The sequence below is a fragment of the Eptesicus fuscus genome, chromosome 14, assembly GCF_027574615.1.
Source record: "Eptesicus fuscus isolate TK198812 chromosome 14, DD_ASM_mEF_20220401, whole genome shotgun sequence".
Lineage (NCBI taxonomy): Eukaryota > Metazoa > Chordata > Mammalia > Chiroptera > Vespertilionidae > Eptesicus > Eptesicus fuscus.
Window position 1 is genome coordinate 71,066,474 of NC_072486.1, and position 24,810 is coordinate 71,091,283.

Genomic DNA, 24,810 nt, shown 5'->3' on the forward strand with positions numbered 1-24,810 from the left:
CACGGACAAAAGGGGGTATAGGAAAATGTGCTGCACCAGCACAGGCAGGTTCAGTGAGCCTGAGGAGGGGCGGTGAAGGATTAAAGAAGACAAACAGGAGAATATAGCTGGGGCTGGGTGGGACACTGCTTCTCTGATGGAGAGACAGTGCCACCACCTGCAAGCCGAGTCTTTATTTTATAGTCAGAGCACACACAAAGCAAAACAAGGGAAGTGGTCAGCATGTTTACAATGTTCTTGCCTTGTTTTGGCAGCGCTTGCTGCACCTCCCACAGCACATTAGCTACCTAGGGGCAAGGGAGGACTATAAGGTTAAGCTTAATTATGCTAGGAGGGCTCTGCCCTCCAAGCTGGGACTTGTTTGTGGCCCTGCCACAGGTCAGTCTGAGGCTTGACCCTATAGCCGCTACCTACAGGAAAAGGTGGAAATTTATTGAGAAACAAGCACAGACTCCCATGTGGGGAGGGAGTTCCAAAGGGGTAGCCTACTAAGTCGCTCTTTCCTAAGGTTTATAAAGGCTGCAGTTCTTAGTGTCCTGATATCCCCTCTGATTGGTCACTATAGCAGCTTCAAAGCTCAATCCCCACCTGGGGTCCCCTCTCTTTCTCTGCATCCTGTGGTAAAATTCTCTATTCCCTGTGAAAATCTGTTTTCCTCTTTCTCCCTCTTGTTTTTCTACTCCCTGTGGCTCTCTCCCCTTATCTCCTGTGAATGGGTGTCTTCCTTTCCCCTTAGGCTGTGGTGCATTTAGATCTTTGTGAATGTAAGCCTTTTGCCAGCTCCAAGTCCCCAGTCAACTGTGCCTCCCTCTTCCATGGACCCCCTAATTCCTAAAACTCCCTAAACCTGCCTGTTTTACCCCTAAAAACTCCTTTCAAATCCTCTTTGCATCATTCCCTAGTTTTTAAAAAATACATTTTCTTGTTCACCCTTGAGGGCCCTATACCAGCTTCTTCTTAGGAATCCCTCTAGTTAAAATGAAGGTTTAACTTTGATGCCTATTTTAGGGTCTAATCAATGACCTTTGAAATGATCTGAACAGCTAGATTTTGTAATTTTCTGATATTGGAGACATGCCAATTTGACTATATTTTGTCTGATACCTAACCCTGTCATCACCTTTTCATTCTCAAAATGTCCTAAGGGTGGTACATGTCAGATTTTCTCCTAAAATTGTCTTAATATTATTTATGTAAACTACTTCATCTACCTGACAAAAATCTCAGAAAGCAAATTTTATAGGTACTTTTAAAAGTGGTATGAGAGGTTTATGTGATTTTGGAACATTTTTATCACAATTAACAACTATAAAGCTGAACAAAATACACAGAACAACTCTTCTTATGCATTGGATAACAGATAGCAAAAGGCTCTCATCCTTCAAAATAGGTAAACAAAAGAGGTAAGCCTCACAATTACTTCAGCTTTTTTCCTAGAACTTTCCAGACCATAGCACAGGGAAGAATAAACCAAACATGCTGGGACAAGTGAATAGAAACTTGTAAGAAAATGAAGTTGGACCCTTTACATAAGATAATTAACTTACTAAAGATAGTATGTAAATCAATGCAAATGAAGCAAATTTCTTTATCAGTCTTTGAAAGTCCCCTATTCAGCTACATCTCTCAAGTTTAAGTTATAGGTACAATTTATGGATTGTTTTTTAGAAAAATGTTAACCAAAGAGAATAGACCTATAGCTAATATGTTATTTTTTAGATGGAAGTCACAAGAGTCTTAGAAATCAATGCTTCTCTTGATGTTCTCCAAGACAATATTGAAAGGTACATATCAAGTTTTGTTGTAGGCAAAGAAAAGAAAGTGAATATTAAGAAAAGTAATTATAATTTATTACAACTTTATCTAACAGGTTGTAAAAGAGGAATTCGGAAGAGCTTTGTAAAAATGCAAATTGAGTGATTTCTCTGCTTGTTTATTTCACATTTTTTCATTTGGTATTTGAATGATTGTTTTGTATGTTTATACTTCACAATTTTAATTCATTTAACGAAAATGGTATTTATTTCTGTTAAAACATTTTCTGTTTAGTGTCATGATGTGCATGAAGAATATGAACTTGGCGTGAGTAGAAGTGAGGACTGCAATTTACCCATAAAGCAATGTTTTGTCAACCTGAAAAGCAAAGCAGTCATTGCAAGCTCTAGGGAAAGCAGGCCTAACTGCTACAGCACTTACCTAATTTGTCTTCAGCAGCAATAGTCTCTTTTGTGTATATTAAGTGAAAGAGAGTGTTTGCCCTGACATTTTTAAAAAGTCTCTAATTTTTGTCTCATTTGTTTTGCTCTTTCTAGTACACAGTGAGGCATAATATGAACATTTTATATTGTGTTTAAAGGGGCTCTTTAGCTGGCCTAGATCTGTAAATCTGGATGGTGATTTGCAATCATTGTGTTGTGATGTTTCCAGCTCCATAGGTTGTTCTTCTGTCTGATTCGATTAGTAAATGTTTTATGATTGCCTTTTTTGTCCTGGAAGTTCTTGAGTTGGCTCATGTTACTAAACGTTGATTTAGTTAGAGATGGCTGTGTTGAATTGATGGGCACTCAATTTCTTAAGACTTAGTGGTCTCAGATGAAAAATAGGGAGAGTAATATGTGCCTCATACCAATGCTGAAATTTAATATATGGTTTAATTGTGTCCTCCAAAAAGATATTAGTGAATATGTCCTTATTTGCAGAGTATGTTTGCAGATGTAATTAAGTTAAGGCTCTCAAAAAGAGATCATCCTGGATTTAAGGTGGAACCTAAATCCAATGAATGGTGTGTTATAAGAGAAGCGGGAGGGAAACATGACACAGGAAAGCGTGTCATGTGGATACAGAGGCATATGGAATTTTGAAGCCCCAAGTAAGGAATGCCAAGGGTCTCTGTGGTCAGCACAGACTAGAAGAAAAGCATGGAAGGGATTGCCCCTGAGTGCCTCAAATTTTCAACACTGTCCGTACCTCAACTAGGGATCTGGCCTCCTCCACTGTGACAGCACATTTCTCTTATTTATGTTGTCTAGTTTGTGATTATTCATTACAACTGTCCTAGAAAACTAATAGAACCTTCAAAAATGAATCTCCATAATGCTCTTGTTTTTCTATGAGCTTGTATATTCTCAAGAGTGAAATCTAGTCAGTGTGCACCAATATGGCCAGGTCAGTTAAGTGTGTCTGCCATTGATTTGTGTAGTGCTCAGTTGTGATAAGAGTTGGACTGTGCCATAATGGTTATCACATATTTTGAATATCACCCCTCTATATATTTTTTAAAATATATTTCTATTGACTTCAGAGAGGAAGGGAGAGGGAGGGAGAGATCGAAACATCAACGATGAGAGAGAATCATTGATCAGCTGCCTCCTGCATGCCCCCCACTGGGGATCAAGCCTGCATTCTGGGCATGTGCCCTTGTCTGGAATCAAACCCAGATCCCTCAGTCCCCAGGCTGACACTCTATCCACTGAGCCAAACCAGCTAGGGCAACCTTCAAAATTTTTTAATATCACACCTCCACATTTGATTGATTAATCCTGAGCACTGAAAAACTATCTATGGGTGATGTGTATTTTTGGACTAAGATAAATTTAAAAGAGAGAGAGAAATGCAGCAAATCATGGAATGCAGAAGAGGATAGGGTCTAACCAGGATATAGTTTGCCTGGAAAGACAGGTGTGGGAATGTACCAGAGTCGCCAGACAACCAAGGCCACTCAGAATGTGAAAGGCCTTGTTGATATTATTATGAATGGCCAAGGCCACTCTGCACACAGCTGCAAGGCCACAGAGATCTCACGGTACACCATGCCCTTCCATAACCCAAATGATTGATGTCACTGTTGGCAACCAGCCTTCGCTGTCTACGTGGTAATTTATGTTACTGACCAGCTAGTGTGAGAAGCAGAGGTGGTAGGCACAGAGAATGCAGCTCCTATCTGCAGGAGAGGCTAGGGAGCTCAGATGGAGCTGAGAGCTGGTACTGCTACGATGTAAGGTCAAGAGCTCATAAAGAGCTCAGATATAGCTTCCATGTTAACCAGCCGGTATATGGCTGCCTGTTTTATGAACTGTAGTGAAAGACTATGTTGTCTGATGACTATATGGCCACTAGCTTCTGCAATAAAGACTCATTCGTATACACCCACAACTTCTCAGGGCTTCTCCACCTAAAACCCAGCATCCAAGAAGGACCAGCTCTAGGCAGAGGGTCTCGGACCCAACACCTGTAATTAGTGAGCAGAGGATAAAGGAGGAACTTGGACTAAGTTCCCAACAGTTAGTACAGTGGGCAGGGTTCGAGAAGGGACCTGCCCTGGCGTAGTTAGGAAGAATTTAGAAGAATATAGGGACTCAGAGCAACTTAGAGCAGCGGTGCTGTGCAGTGCTCTTGCTGTCTCTGACAACAGGACACACTATAAGTCTCCATGTAAGAAAATGCAATATTTAATCATTAATCACTTGTAGAGTAGAAATGCATGTAAGACCATTTGCCCCCAAACAAAAAGTGCTAAGCATGCTAAAGGCAGGTATGTACTGGAGTGTCTCTTAAGGTTTTTTTCCAAGACTAAAATTCTGCGACCTAGACTCCAGCTACTCTAAGGCAACTGAATAGTTGGTAGGCTCAGATGGTGTTATAGGTATTTATGGGAAGTAAAAAGGAAGCAAGACATTTCATGTTCTCAAGGACTGTAAAGTCTAATTGGAAAGGTGAGATATACTAGTATACACTTGAAAATGTAACAAGTAGTAGCAAATTATAAATGTCATCTAAGAGACAGAAATCAATTCCTGATCTCATTGCTCATTATGTACTAATTATCTAAATGATACCTATTTAAAAATATATTCTTGCTTTCTAAAATAATAAGAAAACAAAGCAATTTTTTAAAATATAAAAGCATGTGACTATCATCCCCCCCCCCCCCACCACCACCACAAAAAAAAAAGTATGGGAGCAAAGAGAAAAATAGTAATTTTCTTGGTCAGTTCAGGCTGCACTACCATAGATCGGATGGCTTATTAAAGAAACAGAAATTGATTTCTTACAGTTCTAGAGGCTGGAAGTTGGAGATCAAGATGCCAGCATGGTTGGGTTTTGGTGAGAGCCTGCTTCCTGGCTCATCCTCGCATGGTAGGGAGCAAGAGAAGCAAGCTCTCTCTGGACTTTCATAAGGACACCAATCCCATTTATGAGGGCCCCACCCTCATGACCTCATCTAAGCATAATTACCTCCTAAAGGTCCCAATTCCTAATAGCATCACATTGTGGGGTAGGATCTCAACTTATGGACTTAGGGGAGAGGGGGGTTACACAAACAGTCAGTACATAAGAGCAGTGTTCAGTGAAATAAATTTTTAAAGAAATGTTTATTATCAACTGAGTAATTCCCTGATTGTAAAGTAGGTACATTTTTGTACCTTTGATTGTTCTCATGTCATGAAATGGGTTAGGCCAGTTGCAGACCATCCCCATGGCACCCCCAGGAGGGTTTCAGGTCTTAAACAGCACATCATAAATTCCATTGCAATTATTTCAGCCAAGAATAAAAAACCAGAAACCCAAGCTTCACCAGAGAGAAAACCAGAGCTATCCCAGTCCAGCTATAAGTCAACTTTATGTTCACAGCATCCAAGACTGAGACTGCTTTCCCGAGTTTGCTGGATGTGGTTTCCTTTGCTTTTTTCCCATGGATATTACCACTTGCTTTTTACCTTATAGGAATTCTTCCAAATTTGAATTCTTCTGATTGTACCTTTTTTTTTTTATCTTATTTTTTTTTTTCGATTTCTCAGTACTTTCATGGCTTTCTTTTTTCTTGGCTTTTTTTTTTTAATATATTTTATTGATTTTTTACAGAGAGGAAGAGAGAGGGATAGAGAGTTAGAAACATCGATGAGACAGAAACATCGATCAGCTGCCTCCTGCACACCCCCACTGGGGATGTGCCCGCAACCAAGGTACATGCCCTTGACCGGAATCGAACCTGGGACCCTTCAGTCCGCAGGCTGATGCTCTATCCACTGAGCCAAACCAGTCAGGGCTTTCTTGGCTTTTATTAACATATTTTGTATCTGTTGGGTCTGATCAAATAACTGAATCAACACACCCTCTTAGCAAGTGGAACTAGACCACTTCACAACCGATATTCCTTTTTGCTTAGACCACATTCCACTTGCTAAGACCATTATCTTTCCCCTCAGGAGCTGCCCGGAGAATTCTCCACCCAGAAAAAGCCTGCCTAGAGTCCTTTAAAATCTCTGATTCCCTGTCTTTGGGTGCTGGCATCATTTTTGGGCTCTGCCCATCTGGTACCCAGATGGCCTAATAAATTTATAATCCCTTACCACTTTGGCCTCATGAGTTCCTCCTTCAGTGACCCTAACAGTATCGAATTGAATTTTGGGTTGACTAGAAATAGATACCTCTGCCCAAATTCTGATATAGAACCAGAGTTGGTCCTTTAATATTGGTTTATTTACATGTATGACTCTAACCATTCTTTTACTGTGAATATAACTACTAAGCATAATGAAATTATGTCTATGTTAGTTGATTCAAAAGCGAAACATTTAGTAAATCAGCAAGGTATGAAATACCTGAATTTAACTGAAAAAAATAACCTGGCATGTTTGTGATGTGTCTCATGTTTTGATTTACTAATTGTTTTGTTTTTGTTTCTTTAATATGTGCCTCTGAGATTTTATTGTATTTTTTTAATCATCAGTTTTCTTAAAAATTTATCTTTATTGTTGAAAGTATTACAGACGTCCCCTTTATTTCCCATTGACCCTCTCCACCCCACACCTGCCCCTCCCAGGCCTTCATCACACTATTGTCTGTGTCCATATGCTATGCATATATGCATATAAGTTCACCTGTTAATCTTCCCCCAACCCCCCACTCCTGCCTTCTCTCTGAGATTCAATAGTCTGTTCCATGCTTCTATGTCCCTGGATCTATTTTGTTCATCAGTTTATTTTGTTCATTAGATTCCACATGAGTGAGATCATGTGATACTTGTTTTCTAACTTCAGTTTGTATAATGTTATTTTTCAGAAATATATTTCCTTCCAGTTGAAAGTTTTAATTCTGATCTAATTTATTTACTGTTGGTAGCCTCACAGTCAAGGCATTGAGCAGATTTATTGATACTAATTTCTCATATCAATAATTTAGTACGTATGAAAAGGGTCTGGGTCCATATTTTCTTTTTTGTCATTATTTAATGTAATATATATATGTAAACACAGGGACTGTAATCTATTAGCAATCATCTCTGCCCCTTTGGAAGTCCTGGGTATCATCTATATATATAAAAGCCTAAGTGACCAGCCTACTGGCTGACTGCCCAACTGGCCAGTAGCTATGATGCACACTGACCACCAGGGGGCAGACCCTCAACGCAGGAGCTGCCGAGCTGCGGTCACTTGGTAGCGGCAGTTCTCAGGTGACGCAACCGGAACCAGAGAGAAGAGAGCCTGATTCCGGGGTGTGTCACCTGAGAACTGCCCTCTTGCAATCCAGGACTCCTTGGAGGATGTCAGAGAGCCAGTTTTGGCCCGATCCCCGCAGGCCTGGCCAAGGGACCCCACTGGTGCACGAATCAGTGCACTGGGCCTCTAGTTTCATTATAAAGCTTATATTTTTCCTTTTAATAATAATTTTCTATCATCTGGTGGAATGAATTCTATAGTCTCTAAACCAAAATATCTCTTTTGTACATTTTAAGACTTTCCCAGTGTGTTTATCTTCTCAAAAAGCCACTCAGTTGAAGACATTAAACACATCATCCCCTTACCACTGATATTTTTTTATCAATGACCTGTATGGGAAGCATGATCTACATGGGAAACTTGGAGATACCATATTACTGAAAAATTCTTATTAAATTATCTGTTTTGCCAATTATTTAATTAATGCATTTTTAAATAATCTGAATGTTTCAATGAATTAGGAAAGTATCAGAGGAAAAGCACTAGCTACTAATATTTCATAACCAGCCAAAAATATAATGACATGATCATTACTATCTATAGCAAAAAATAATTAATACATAACTCTTAAAGAGAAGATATCTGTCAATTTTACAAAGATTTTTGAAGAGGTAATAGCCTGAAATGTTAACAATTTTAGCAGCTTTTTTTGTGCCGATTCTGAGTGAGATGGAAGCACAAGCCATTTTCAAACCTATGAGTCATACTTTTACACAATTGGCTTTAAAATTCAAATATTAAAACAACTCATTAGCCTTATATATACTTCTCATTAAGTTTACAAATATTATTTTTTTCTCAATGACACTTCTCAACAGATTTTTTAGACTTTTAAAAAATAAAATTATTTTATTGCTTTGGTAATTCAATTTCAGTCATTATTGCTAAGATGAATGATTGTATATTCATTTTCAATCCTAGGCTTTAGAAATGCAACAGTTAGTCCAGTGCAATTTATGAATGCAAAAGTAAATCTTAGTTATTGGTAATTCTGATTAAAATTTTCACCATTGAGTAAAATGTAAGTGTGGTTTTCCAATAATGGAATTTAAAAAATATGTAAAACTTAAAAAAGACTTCCTAAAAAGTGCTATGAGAGAGCCTAAATTCTAATTAGGTTCTGATTGAGAGATTAAGTTGCGCTGCTCTTGACTTCTTCCCACTTGGCTGTGTCAATATTCCATCTACATTGCTTAAGTGGTGAATTAGAGAGCTATAGAAATGTAAGATAAAATATAATTACCTTCAGTTTTCCCTGGGGAATATATTGACCTTTTTTTAAGCTTTAATCTCATTTTATTATCATTAATATTTAATTCATATAGCAAATTAGCAGAAAAGTACAGCTTTCAGATTTGTAAAACATCATTGAGCACTGTATAATGAAAAGAAAACCTGACTTGATTACTTTATCTGATTTTAATATTGAACTAAATCTATTTAAGAGCAGCAACCATGGTTTTTTCTGTTTGTGAAAAGGTAAGGCAAATGTCTTGTGAGTTATATTTGCCATGCCTTTCATTTCCTGGTTCATATATATCTATAATCATAATCTCAAATTATTTTCTTTCAATAACTATACCACGAGACTGAGTTATATTTGAACATAAGACTTAGAAAGCTATTTGAAATAACTGCAAGAATAAGAAGCACTTGATTAACATATTGGATTGTGCTCACTGAAAGCGAATCTCTAAGCTTCAGAGTAACTTGAAACAAATAGGCATAAGAGCACGCAATGAATAAATTTTTGGGAACATTTTGAAACATGATGAAAAAATGAAGGTGATTATTTTATTTGCCACAGTATCCTTGATCTCACAAACATTACAGACACAGAGAATTTAAATAAATGTGTCTTAGAAGAACCCATCTCTTTACAGGCTAATTGGCCACTATTAAATAATATGGGCATGACAGCAGTCAGCCCCATCCATGAATTGTTTGTGTTGCTCATAACCACTGGCTTCTGCATAGAAATGAGAAAAGGAAATATTTAATCAGGGGTTACTCTGGGTTGATTTTTTTTTTTGTCAGTGTAGTGTATGTATTAAACAATTAATTTCAGGGAGGGAAAATCTGTGAAATAGGAATGACCTCCTTTGACACCGAATCCCTGTGGCTTCTATAATTTACCATAGGGTAGGAGGAAGATTTAAAAGTTGAACCAAGTTCTCTTTGTTCCACAGCTATATTCAAAACTTGATCTTGAGGTAAGATTTTTTTTTTTTAAATCCTCACTGAGGATATTTTTCCATTGATTTTTAGAGAGCGTGGAAGAGAGAGGGAAAGACAGAGAAACATTGATGTGAGAGAAACACACTGATCAGTTGCCTCCTTCTTGAGTCCCAACCAGGGCTCAGGCCAGGGAGGAGCCTGCAACCGAGGTCCGTGCCCTTGACTAGAATCGAACTCTTGACCCTTTGGTCCGCAGGCCAATGCTCTATCCACTGAGCCAAACCAACTAGGGCTTGAGGTAAGATTTTGAATGATTAATTAAGCACTAAATGAATTGCCCTAGCATAATTACTGAGAATGATTTAAAGGTATAACTTAATTTACAAAGAGTCTATTTTGTTTTTCCTTTGCCCACTCCCATGATTCATCCTGTTATTTAATACTGGGCTATAAAAACTGTAAAAGAAAAGAGCCTTATTATTGGATACAGTAAATTTATACGCAAACAGCAATGATACCAATTGCTGTTTCCCCAACTTCCTACCTGTTCACAGGTGAAGGATCTTTAGAATTTGGATTGAATAGAGGTGTTTGTTTTCATGTATTTGGCTTTGATTTAATAGAGAAATCCTCAGAAGCTACGTGCGTTACAGAAAAGCCACCCCTGCCCAAAGTTCAGCCTTTTAATTCTTTAGAAACAGGGAAAGACTCACTGGTCCCTGTCACCAAATCTAATTCCTTCAGAAGTCCGAAATGAGAGTGACCAGGGTTAAGAAGATTGATATTTCTTTAGGCATTACTATACATCACAATGATTTTTTTGGTCAGATTCTTATAATAATAATACAAAATTATCATCGTTTAACTATACACTTAGTAACTCCATGCTATTCTAGCTTATTACCATTCATCCCCCACCAAAGTGCCAACTTGTCTTCTGTGTACGTAATCCGGTAACAAATCATCAGTGTTTTTCTGTGGTTCCCCTCTCTGATTAATTCTCCACTGTTTGCTACTGTTTGGACTCTCCTAACTGCACTCTTTGGAAACCCCTTATGTCCTCAACTCCTTGACTTAAAGCTCTTTTCCAGTTTTGGATAAAATTAAACTTGGCTTTCCATCTATACACTTGTACCTCCTATGTCAGTGTTACTGAACAGTCCCTTTGAACATTTTCGCCTGTACATGAGTGTGTTGTACAGTTTTCCTTGCCTTTCCTAGTCCCCTAAAGTTATGGAATATCTTGTAGAACACTGGATCAGACTTAAGAAATGTACTTGAACAATGAGCAGCAATAGGAATCTCAGTAGGAATTTCAACACCTTTCTTCTTTGCTTTCTAATAGTTCTGGAATTTCTCATGTGCTTCTGGGTGAATTTTTGCTTGCCTATATAAACATAACAGATGGATATTCCACAATTCTCCAGCTGTTATATTATCGTTTGAGAGACTGGTCAACACTGGAATGAGTGGAATTTCCTAATTTTTAGGAAAAAAAGTTGATTCAGCTTGAGTAAATGTTCTTCTCTGATCTAAACACCATGACTAGGTTGAGGTAGACTATAATTTTGCACATATAGTTGTCTAGAGTTATATGAACACAGAGAGAGTGAAAAGGTAATCTCCACATCATGGAGTGAAGCAGATGTCTTTATAGCATAATAGTACTTAATGAGGGCAGAGTAGTTATCTAGATCTTTATGTCAATTTTCACTGTTTCTCAAGGGATAATCTTCATACTTCAATGATAAATGAAACTTTATCCTCTCCCACATATCAACTCTTTCCCATATGTTTCTATGATATGAAAACAATTCTTTAACAAGAAAAAATTTGGATGGCTTGCAAATTGAGTTTATGAATTGAGCATCATTCTGATATCAAAGCTGATTGGTCTGAGCCTCCAACGTCTCTTGCTTGGATTACTACAGTTGCTTCCTGATTAATTTTCTGACTCCATCCCTGCCCCTTGACTATGTTTAACCAAGCAGTCAGAGGAATGATTTTAAAACAAATTTCAGATCAACACACTTCCCTGCTCAAAAATTCCTAGTATGATCATGAAACTCAGAGTAAAGGCCACTGTTGTTCTCTAACTGACCTGGCAGCTTGTTTCCTCTCTGACCTCATTTCCTCTTATTTTCTCAGCATTTCCTATCTCTTTCTCCTGTTTTATATTTTTCAAGATCGATTTTTAAATACTGCATTATATATTTTTCTTATTAATTTTAAGCCTTCCAGACTCCAGTATATTCATTCCATGAGAACAACTACTTTTGTAAAATTTGCTTTCTGCCATGTTCCCAGCTCTCAGAGTTGATGGCACATGGCAAGTCCAAAACTATTTTCTGTGTGGTGTAAAGTAGATTGAGTATATCTTCTCTGCATGGAAAGCCTGGGAAATCTGATTGTTCTCTCTGAGTTCCCTTTCCTACCATTAGTCACTCCCAGAAACTTGGAGGGAGACCCACCACTCCGGAGCCAATGAGTGAAATGAGACGATTGTTCCTCCACCTGACTGTATTAGCCCTTCAGAACCTCAATGATGACCACCCACGTAAAAACAGATGAAGAGGTTTTCAGTTATTTTAGAAAGAAATTGGAGGACACGTTAAAGTTCGTTAACTTATTTAACAACTGATAATTATCTGGAATTTATTTACTAATAAGTCTGAAAAATATTATTGCTAGGTATCTGACTCTATATGTACAAGTAGTTTTGCAGGGAGATAAAATGTGAGGACTGGGGAGGCAGGTCACATGAAGAACTCAAAAGGCAGAAAAACATCACCATTTGAAATACAACATCATAATGAGAAATACATTTTAGAAATCTGAGTAATGTTTTATGTAATATAACAGTAAGCAATGCACATTTCTAAATATGAATGATTTGTTTTTGCCTATAAACAAAAGAGCCCGGGCACAGAAACCTGCTGCCAGGAGTTTTATTCCCAGGGGTCACTTGCTTTATTTTATCCTTCCACCAGCCCTCAGTGAGAAGTATGAGTCTTGGCAGCTTCGAATGCTCTGTCTAGTGTTTCTGAGGTGCCATGTGGCAGTTTTCTTGACTGGAAACTGAGTTTAATGATCATCCTGGTTGACAGCTATTGTGGATGTATATTTGCTACTGTTGCAAGATCTATATGCAATTCTAACCAGAAGAATGACAGTCACAAATCTAAACAGAGCGTTAGGTTGTTTTCAATTCCAAAGGCCTTTTAAGAATGTGATATTTTAAGCCGACTGGCTAACAAAGATGGGACATGTCCTCATACATAATGAACTAGTCAATAAAAAGCACAGGCCCAATACAGAAAGCCACATACTTGCTCTGAGCTGCCTTGCTGCAAGATTTTTTTTATTTTTTTTTTTTTTTTTTACTGAAAGTTAAGAACCATGTATTTGCTCGTAATCTAAGTCAAGAAGCCAGCATTGTTTTGAACTTCAAACAAAATGAACACATGCTATCTCAGACAAGAAAATATCTAACATGAACTTCTTATACAAACTATGACTTATACAAGGTGGAGAAAGAGTTGGTTTATAGCTGTGAGTATATGAAACACAGAGTTTATTCTTGTATTATTTATTAATTATTGCATTATTCTCCATATGAACAACTGTAAACCTACTTTTGCCAGATCTTCTATAAGGACAAAAACTAAAAGGGAAACCAAAGAAAGCTGAAATGGGAGTGAGAGATTTATATAGCATAATGGCATAATGAGATTATGAGGACCATAGAAGTTATGCTCAGATGCTGATTTTCACTAAAATAACTATTCATGTCCAGGTGCATCAGAGGTCTTACTGATGACCCATTTCAACATAAACTCAGAAATCTCATTAGAAGGAAATCATTAAAGCCTCTTTGTAAACCATATCAGAAGAAATATTTTGTTCTGTAGATCTTCATTTCTATGGGGAAAAGCCTGTTTCATTTCAAATTAACCCAACTATATCAGTAAATCATACTTGTTTGTAGAATTTGGCCCTCAGCTAGAAAATCAGCTGATAAGAAAGAGAAATATTACCCTTAGTCCATATTTTCTATTTATATATTCCACCACAAAATTATATTTCAAATAGGGGCCTGGCGCACGAAGATTCGTGCAGGGTGGTTTTGGGTCCCTCAGCCCAACCTGCACCCTCTCCAATCTGGGAGCCCTCTGGGGAGCCCTCTCCAATCTGGGAGTTTCTGTCTGTCTTTGCAATCATATGAGCCAATTGTCTGAGACCCCAACCCAGTTTGGTTTGTTGCTCACAGAATAATAGAGGCTTTTTTTTTTTCTTTGCTCTGTTGGTGGAGATTTCCTAGAAGTTGCAGGATACCTTCCTTTTAATTTTTCCTCAACACTCTGACTTTACTTACGTCTCTCACCTTTGCTTTCCCTCCATCCCCCACCCGCAACAGTAACTTGCTCCAGGCTCACTTTGCTCTAGTGTCTAAGTGATCCCGCAACACGTCTGCCACCAGCACTACAATTCCCAGCATTCCTGATGCTCCCCACACTCTTGGTTTCTGCTTCCAGTCCAGGGACTGCACAAACCAAAAGGACTGTGAAGTCCAGCTGCCCCAGGCCTGGCTGACAGGACCGGACACTCCAGTGGTGTCCCCGGGACCCCAGCTGCTCGGCACCAGCACATACATGCTGGCCACAGGCTCGAAGCAGGTGGGGTCCCAGGGACACCCGCTGCATCACCCCGGCTACGCGGAGGGCAGGTGGGCATCCCACCCTGCCTCCAGCCTCTCGGCACCTGCATGCATGTGCACTGCCCACAGGCCTGCCATCTTTGTCAGGTTGATTTGCATACTCACTCCTGATTGACTGTGGGCATTGCGGAGGTGCGGTCAATTTACATATTTGCCTATTATTAGTGTAGATAGTTATAGAGATAGTATCAAAATAGTACATTGACATTTTTATACAGAAGTGATTCTGGCCCTGGTATGTTTCTGTCTCGAGTGTCTGTTCTGTGAAAAAGAAATCTTTCACCACCGTCTGCCTTCTTTCCCATGGAAAGATTCCATGGACATGGACATGACCCCTGTGAGGTCCCAGAACTATATTTTTGGTTGCGCACTGAAGGACAGCAAAGATTACCACTTTAGGGTGGATAATGATGAAAATGAGCACCAGTTATCTTTACAATTGGTCAGTTTAGGGGCTGGTGCAAAGGATGAATTGTATGTTGTTGAAGCAGAGGCAATGAATTATGAAGGCAGGTCAATTAAAGTAACACTGACAACTTTGAAAATGTATGTTCAGCCAACAGTTTCCCTTGGTGGCTTTGAAATAACACCACCTATTGCCTTACAATTGAAATGTGGTTCAGGGCATGAGCATCTTAGTGGACAGCACTTAGCAGCTGTGGTGGAAGATGCAGAGTCAGAAGATGAAGAGGAGGAGGTTGTGAAACTCCTAAGTATGTCTGGAAAGCATTCTGCCACTGGAAGTGGTAGTAAGATTCCACAGAAAAAAAGTAAAACTTGCTGCTGATGAAGAAGATGATGATGATTTTGAAGATGAGGAATCTGAAGAAAAAATGCCTGTAAAGAAATCTGTACGTAATACTCCAACCAAAAATGCACAAAACTTAAACCAGAATGAAAATAACTCAAAATCATCAACACCAATTCTAAAAAAAAAAAAAAAAAAAACAACCCTCCCCTAAAAGAAAAACCTCATAAAACACCAAAAGGACCTAGTTCTGTAGAAGACATTAAAGCAAAAATGCAAGCAAGTATAGAAAAAGATGGCTCTCTTCCCAAAGTGGAAGCCAATTTCATCAATTATGTGAAAAATAGCTTCTGATGACTGACCAGTAGGCTATTCAAGATCTCTGACAGTTAGGAAGTTATTTTCTTTAAGAAAATAATTTAAACATTTTGTTAAAATTTGCCATCTTATTTTATTTCTGTAACAGTTGATATCTGGTTCGTTTTTTTAATAATATAGAGTGAGAACTTTCCCTACCATGTCTGATAAATGTTGTCCAGGTTCCATTCCCAAGAATGTGTTGACCAAAATGCCTGTTTAGTTCTTAAAGATGGAAATCCACCCTTTGTTTGGTTTTAATTATGTATGGAACTAGAGGCCTGGTGCACAAATTCATGCACGGGCCGGCCGGGGTGAGAGGTAGCAGGTGGTTGGTGGGCTGGCCCTGACCCCAATGGGGTGGTGTGTGTGGGGGGCAATTGGGGGCGGGGCTGGCTGGGGGTGGGGCTGCAGGCAGTTGGCTGGCTAGCCCTGCCCCCTGGTCAAACTCCCAGTTGAACTCCTGGTCAAGGGGACATTTTGCATATTAGCCTTTTATTCGATAGGATATTATGATAGGACATAGTAGTAGTGGTGGTCAGACAAATAGAAATGGTGGGGAGACAAAAATGCACATGTGAAATAAACTCAGTGTTTTAATAAAGTAACAAAAAGACTCCATTTTCATAAAATATGTGGTATTCTTTTACATATACAGGCAGTCCTCAGGTTACGTCAGACTCGACGTACATCATTTTGTGGTTATATCACCAACTCCTATTTACAGTATTGTAAAAAAAAATGCTGCGTAATTTTGATGTATGTACATATGTGCTTTATGTTTTTTATTATTTATTTACCACAAGTAAAGGTCAGGAATTGTTATCTTTCTTTTAAATTTTTTTTTAATGTTTCACTTCATTACTGCTGTGTATGTGCTTCATGTGAGTGATGTAGGTGCTTATGTAGGTGGGTTCCAACTTACAGCGAAAATCGCATTACGTCGCACTGTAGGAACAGATCTCTGATGTAACCCAAGGACCTACTGTAAATGATATGATGGCCCATCATTAATTCGTTCAGGGAGGGCTTTCTACATGTCATACATGCATATGCTCAATGCTAGGCATGCTGAGTCAGGAGAGAGAAAAAAAGAAGACATCAATTCTTGCTTCAAAGAACACATTGTTCCAGAGATGTGTATTCTGAACATTTACTAATAATGTGGACTAGATGGATGTATTGAATCATCAATCTTTCCTAGCATTATATTTTTACTAATGCTGTCGCTTTGTAAGATTGCTGACTGGCAAAGCTACAGTTTGGTCAAAAAATGGGATATGGCCAGAGAAGATGGATATTCTGTGGTCAATAGAAGGAATTATGTTTAGTATATAAAGCATCCCAACACTCAACTTCAACTAGATCGTCTTTATACTTTCTGAAGACAGCTGCAATAAAGGAAGGGCAAATTTTGTATTGATGGAGGCCTGAAGTTGGGTCATCTTTGGGGATACAGTAATCCGAATCATATGAATGCTTCTGCTGCCATCATTTAATTTAGAAGCATTTATGTAAATTGCTAATAAATTCACAAATAGACAGCAGTGTCTGGCCAACCCAGGAAACTACTTGAATGAGAGTAGCAAGTAGTTTGGAGGTGGGGTTGACTCTGTGTCTCTATAGGACTCTTTTCTTCCTGGCCCCACACAATATTTTGTAAGCTTATGGAGAATGAATATGTACTAGATCAAACCACATAAAAAAATAACAATTTCTAAATGATAATTATAATATTTTTCAGAAATATAAATATTTTTTATTTTGCAAAATCAACCTGTGTAAGGGTACTTACAACTTATTATTTAACTCTTACAAATACCTACTTCTATCTCTATATTTTCCTAGATTTGCCTATCATTTCCATGTTTGTATATATATATGTATCTGTATACGTAAATCCTGTTTAATTTTGTGTTTTGAATGCCAAGTAAAGAAAAAGGATCACATTTTTTGCCAATAGGTATAAAAATGGAAGATTATAAAAGCTATTACTTTCAAGAAAAATTATTATAAAAATATTATGGAAAGATCTCAAATATATTATAGGTAACTAGAGGCCCAGTGCTCGAAATTCGTGCACAGGGGTAGGGGTTGTCCCTCAGCCCAACCTGCACCCTCTCCAATCTGGGACACCTTGAGAGTTGTCTGACTGCCCATTTAGGCCTGATCCCACTGGCAGTTGGACATCCCTCTCACAATCCAGGACTACTGGCTCCCAACAGCTGGCCTGCCTGCCTGACTGATTGCCCCTAACCACTTCTGCCTGCCAGCCTGATCGACACCTAACTGCTCCCTGCCCGGCTCAATTGCCCCTAACTGCCCTCCCCTGCTGGCCTGGTCACCCCTAACTGCCCTCCCCTGCCAGTCTGGTCGCCCTTAACTGTCCTCCCCTGCAGGCCTGGTCCCCCCCAACTGCCCTCCCTTGCTGGCCTGGTCTCCCCCAACTGCCCTCATCTGCTGGCCTGGTCACCCCTAACTGCCCTCCCCTGCAGGCCATCTTGTGGTGGCCATCTTGTGTCCACATGGGGGCAGCCATATTTGACCACATGGGGGCGGACATCTTGTGTCTTGAAGTGACAGTCAATTTGCATATTACTCTTTTATTATATAGGAATTTGCTTTCTTAAATAATGTATTCTGAATGCAGAATACCTTTAAAAAACAGTGGCTTTTGTCTTTACTCTTCTTCAATAACTGTTTACTTTAGGCCATAATAATGTGGAGTGCCTCTGGAGAACTCGATAACAATAGCTGCCTAGTCTTTACTACACCATGTTTCTCTCTAAGCCAATATTTCTATATAGAACCTTTAATGTGATATTTCTACAACATGAAATCAATGACCATTTATATGTTTAAAACAAAAATAACCCAAACATTAAAACTCTTATTTTTTAACATTGACTAAAGAACGAAATCTCTGTTTCTTAATAAGATACGTAAGACCCTTAATATTCTAACTCCCGTCTCTCAGTTTTTATTTTCCATTAAGAGTTTCAATGATGCCTCATATCCTAGCTATAATAAGTGCATCAGTGCACTAAATGCATTTCATTATAACATCTTGTTTTTGTTTGTTTGTTTTTAAGAAGCAACTCATCCAATATCTTCTACATACTATCTACTTTGCTTAGAATACTCTTTTCTACCACTCATGGGCTGGTTCACTTCCACTTGATTTTCATGACCCAGAATTATTGTTCCCTGGTAGCAAGTCTTTCTCATCTCCTACCTCTAAAATCCCACAGCACTTTCCCTGCTTATTGGATTATAACTGTTCATTTATATGTATGCATCCTTGTAAGAGAGGGAATGATTCTTCTGCTACCAGATATAACTCACGTTTTCATATTTTATCTGGGCCTACATTGAGGAAAAAGATAATGCTCCTATGCTCAGGTTTGGGTCTCTGAAAGTAAAATTGTCCATCAATTGAAGAAACAGCATGTGTTTCAGAATGTAAATCCAAATTAAGAAGGCATCTAAGTAAAGCTTTGACAAATAAACAAACAAAAGCACTCTTATTCTCAAGATAATAATTTTTACATATTACTAGGAGATTGTTCCTGCCTAGAAATTTGTGTGGTATTAATTTCCATGTGGAGACTGACCAAGAGCTAAGAAGTATAAAAAATAAGTTCTTCAAGTTCTTTGAGCTAAAAGAGAACCAATCCAGATGGTAATTGAATTAATATGGAGCCTTCATGCCCTGAGAAAAAATTAATTATAGAAGATCAGGAATATGTCCTTTGAAATAGCTTTTTGATGAGTAAATTACATAAATATATACACCATAAATATACACCCATTTTACATGTGTGCTTCAATGATTTTAGTAAAAGTGTTGTATACACAATTGTAACCACAGGATCAGCTCAGTACTACAGACAAAACCCACAAGTACGCAGCCAAAGCATGCTCAGAGGAGAAAACTTTGACCTCCAGCTGCATTCAGACCCAAAGTTTTGCGCGCACACACGTGCACGCACTCACGCGCACACACACGCACACACACACACACACACACACACAACCAGAATATAACCCCAAAACTTGAAAACTGGAACTTTTTCAGAAGCAAAGGGTCTATTTTCCAAGAAGATCCTGTGATGACACCCCTTTACCTTAAATGAATGGCCACATTCCAAGTTCCTATAACTAACATTTGCCCCTCCAGCACTTTTGAATATCTGCTCTCCTTAACCCCTTAAAATTCCTTAACCTACTCCAGGATGGATTGGAGGCACCATTAGGTCTCCCATCTACTCAGTTGGTACCTTCTCAATCAATAAGCCATTCCTTACTCCCAACTCTGATGTTTTGTGACTTAGCCTTTTGAAGCATACAGCACACAAACTTGGGTTAAAGGACACAATCATCACCACTATCCAGCTTCAGAACATTAGCATCACCACAAAAATATTTTTTTTCTGACTACTTGTGGCCAATCCCTGTTCAGATCCCCAGTGCTGGGAAGCCACTGATTTATTTTCTAGGTATAGATTTGCCTTTTCTGGACATTTCATGTAAGTGGAATCAGACTAGTAAAATATCTAATCTTTTGCTTCTGGCTTCTTTCACTTAGCCTAATGTTTTTGAGTTTCACATTGTAGCATGTATCAGCAGTTTATTCCGTTTTAATTGCTAAATGGAACCTTTTGTATGATATGCCACATTTATTTATCTTTTCACAAAATGATAGGCATTTGTTTGTTTCCAGTTTGGCATTATAAATAATGCCACTATGAACATTCAGATACAAGTCTTTTTATGAACATATATTTTCATTTTTTTTCAAGTGGAGTCCTAGGAGTGGGGTTGTTATAGGACAAAATAAGGGGGGTCCTCTTCCCTCTGGGTTTTGCTAGGGGTGAAATTCTTAGGCTATCCCAAGAAAAAGAATTTTCTGAGACTTGCATGGGAGAATGAGTAATATTTATTTGTGTGGAATTAAATTTCTCTGCTTCTAAAGTCCCATTTCCCTTAGTGCAGCCATAGAAGGAGGGTAGCTGGGGCTTCAGTAAAGCTAGAAGCAAAAGCAGTGTCCAGAGTTTCCTTTCCATGTTAGAGCGGGGTCCAGTTCAGGGTCAGGCTAGTTACTGTCCATTAGTCCATTGCATGTGGGGGTCCTCATGGCCATGGGCCATGTGAGCAAATGTCAGGAGGCCAAGAGGACCCAAGAGCATAAGAGAGGGAACTTCCTTGTTTAGGGGGTAAAGTATCCCAAATCTTCTGGGGCTTGCAGTGGCCATGCCCATTGTGGCCAATGACCAATGTCTCCAGGTGTGATTGTCATGCAAGTACCTTCCCTGTGTCATCCCAACTTCACTGGGCATGTGTTTATCTTCCCTTTGTCTAGTGCCCTTCCCTCAATGTTTTGCAGGGAGCAAGCCTATAATTTCTGACCTTCCCTTTGTTCCTTTCCGATTATTAATTGTCAGGACTGCTTGTCATAGAGTATTTTTATTTTAAAATTTTTATGAAACAGATAAAATAAAATGTTTTCCAAATGGAGGTAATATTTTAAAATTTCCACCGGCAATGTATGGAAGTTCCTGGTTCTCCCTATCCTCACCAGCACTTGTCTTTTAAATTGTATCAGTTCTATAGAATGAAGTGAAATCTCACTGTACTTTTAATTTACATTTCCCTAATGACTAGTGTTTAGCATTTTTAGAGTGTTCATTAGCAATTCTTATAGCTTCTTTGGTGAAAATTATATTAAAATAACATTCTAACTTGTGTCCTTTTTCTTGTAATTGGTGTAAGACTTCTTTATGTATCCTGGATAAAAAGCCTCATAAGATATGAGTTGAAAATATTTTTCTCAGGCTGGGTTTTGAATTTTTTTTTTTTTACTCTTTTCTTTTTTATGGTGTTTATTGAAGTACAAGTGTTTGTAATTTTTATGAAATCCAATTTACTTTTTTCAGTTATAAATTTAAAAAAATCCTTGCCCCACCCAATGTCACAAACATTTTCTGTTATGTTTTTTCTAAATATTTCATAGTTTTAGCTCTTGCATTTAAACTATAATCCTTTTTTTGGGTTAATTTTGTGTATGTTGTGGTGTATGAGTCTGTGGTATTGAGACAGACCAGAAAGCCAGAACAAGTGGAATAGGAAAACTGAGACCGATAGCTGAACTAACTGGCTGAGTAATTTACAGCCAGATACCAAAGGTCACCTCCTAGAGATAACATGTAGGCCTCAGTTATATTTCAGTTCCAGACCCAGAAAAGCAGCAAACCAGGTGGGCAACACCAGGACCAGCTGCAAAGACTAATGACCCCATTCCCCTGGCGCTGACCAATCAGTACCAGGGGTCCTGAAACTTTTTAAACAGGGGGCCAGTTCACTGTCCCTCAGACCGTTGGAGGGCCGGACTATAGTTTAAAAAAAATATATGAACAAATTCCTATGCACACTGCACATATCTTATTTTGAAGTAAAAAAACAAAAAGGCAAAAACACCCGCATGTGGCCCACAGGCTGTAGTTTGAGGACGCCTGGTACAGACCTTGACCAAAGGGCGCACCTGGAAAGCTGATGAATATTCTGCTGAAACCCTCCCCTGAGACCTTCCTAAGGTGCCCCTGCAAGAGAGAGATAAAACCCTCAAAACAAAGCAATCTCCCTCCTGGGAGCATGCCCACGCCTTTCCCTTTCCCTTCTTCTTCCTCCACAGGCATGCAGCATCTCTGAAACTCTGAGGGTCCCCATCAGACTTCCAATCAGGGGGACAATAGGCAGTGGCAGCTCATCCCTTGAACCTGGCTCCAAGCCCCCTCTTCTTTGACTTCCCAGTGAGCTAAAGCAGCCGCCAAGGCTCTCCTTTTGTTTCTTCTAAGCTCAGACCATCCTTGTTTCACTGTCCCCAGCTTTACTAAAAGTGCCCTTAAAACAACCTGGATTTGTATTGTGAAATCGTTCCTGCATGAAGTCAAGAACCCATATACGACAAATCAGCCCTAGGCAGACCTATTCAGGGCCAGGTTCCCTTTCTGGTAAGTGTTAATCAATGTGTTTGGTCTTTGTTCCTGGTTCCTGGCACAAAGCTCACACGGTGATTAGAATTTCCTCAGTCAGAGAATTATCTTTTGTTTTCATAAGAAACCCCTTTTGAGCATGTGCACATTGTATAACGGGTGAGATGACTGAGAATGGGCCCCTTAGATAGCCTCAGAATGGTGCTGGTCACCAGAACAACAGAAGATTAAAGGGTTCAAACTTTCAGCCCTGCTCAAGAATTTCAAGGCGAGTGCAGGGGCTGAAGATTAAGCTCTGTAAAAACTCTTGAGCAATGAGATTTAATAACTTTCCCGTTGGTGAACACATCCAAATGCTGGAATGGTAATCACCCAGTTCCATGGGGACAGGCACTTCCTGGCTGAAGGATCCTTCGGGATCTCACCCTACGTAACTCTTCATCAGATTTTCATCTTCACAATCCTATATCTCATTCACATTGCGGCATATAAAATACCCTATTTTATGTTATCATTTTTTATTATTCTTTATAATAAACCTGTAAGCAGATGTAAATGTTTTGCAGAATTTTCTATACCTTTCTAACAAATGATCAAATCCAGGAGGGAATCCTGGGAACCTCTGATTCAAAGCTCCTATTTCAACAATCTGCAAGTTCTGCCATAGCAATATATCTTTTTGACTAAACATTTGTGTCTATTCATAATGTCCTTTCCAAGTAGCCTTCCATTAATATTTAGAAAATACTTTAAGAAACCCCAATTTGCATCAGCTATCCTAAGAAACCGGGGCGAGGGGTGGGGAGGGGAACGGGCTTTTGTACCTATTTGAGCCAGAGCTATATTCTGGAAGCATTTTGTGTGGGCCATAGGTTAGAACCTGCAGGAATGGAAATGTAAGAAATAAAAAGAGGAGATAAAATTTAAGACATTGTATTGGAGTCATTGACGAGGAGCCTTTCTCATTCTGAGATTTTATTTTCCAAACCAACAGTTGAAGAGTTTTTATATTCGTTTTCCAAGAGTGGCTATTTTACATGCTCTTGATAGGATGAAATTACACTCTATCTGAATGCCAGAGATATAGATTCTTAAAAATAAGTTAACACTAGAAAGTCAACATAATGAATCTTCATTTTTATTCAACTATGAATTTGTATGGTTTAATATTTTCTATATACATATTTCTTATTTCTTGTAACTGACAGTTGATGCCTGTACACGGCAGACTGTTGGTTCATCAGGTAGACTGGGTTTGTTGAATTCGTATGTCATTGCTGATCCATCAGAAACACACAGTACCATATGTCAGTTTGCTTATTGAAGCAGGAAAGGGATTCATTGGAGAAAAGAACCCTAGAGCATTATTTGTGTAGTATTTGTCTCTCAATGGAGTTTTTATATTTCCATAATGTTGTTTCCTTTTTACTGCTCTTGATAATTAAAAATTCTTATGACATTTAAGTTGATGCAACTTGAAATGTCATTTTCCAAAATCTGTAAGTTATTATTTTGGGCTCTGAGCCAGGTATTCATTTTTTTTAAAACATAACAGTTAAACACTGCTCATCCCTTTATATACCGTTCATATTATCCTATAGCAAAAAAGTCTGACTAGAACAGCTATGCCCGGTTCTAGTCTCAAAAGGAACATTAGCTGCTACTCTCTGTGCAGAATGGAGAGGAGTATTTGAATTTGGAATGATTTATGTTGTCAGGTTCAAGTCAAGTGTTATCTTATTGGAGAAAGACTCTAAATAGATTTAGAGGACTAAATTTTTACTGCTTCACTCATATGTAGAAAATATTCGACAGTATCAACACCAACAATAAGATACACACTCCTGCTCCTATTTCAGAATCTTTGCTATTAAAAAGTTCTGGCTACAGGTTGCACATTTCACACCCTGGCTTATTTTCACACCTCCAGCAACCAGAAAAGCATATAGGCTGCTGGCCTATGTGAATCTAATATAATTCCTTGGTGAGAGCAATCGTAAATGTTGGTAGATGTTGACTTCTCCAGTGAACACAGCACTTGACAGATGCTTTTTCAAGGACAATGAAACAGCATTTATTCAAGCAAATGATGTTGTAAATGGCATTTCTTAAGCTTGTGTTTCTCCAGAACAGTGTTCCTAAAGCACGCTGGGTTACTGATGTTCAATATGGCCCTCAAGGAACCATATGTTATTAAATGTTTTAAAAAGTCACTCACATTTCAAGTTTTCTAAGTCTTGCAATAGACCTCTCTTCTTGCTTCTTCCATCTCATTTTTGTAGTTATTCATTTTTTGTCCTTAGAAAAATAAGTAAATCT

At 38.6% G+C, this 24,810-nt stretch overlaps 1 pseudogene; it reads left to right on the forward strand.

Annotated features, from left to right (window-relative positions):
• Positions 1–8,954: 8,954 nt before the first annotated feature.
• On the forward strand, positions 8,955–15,528 carry LOC103295959 (nucleophosmin-like; annotated as a pseudogene).
• Positions 15,529–24,810: the final 9,282 nt, after the last annotated feature.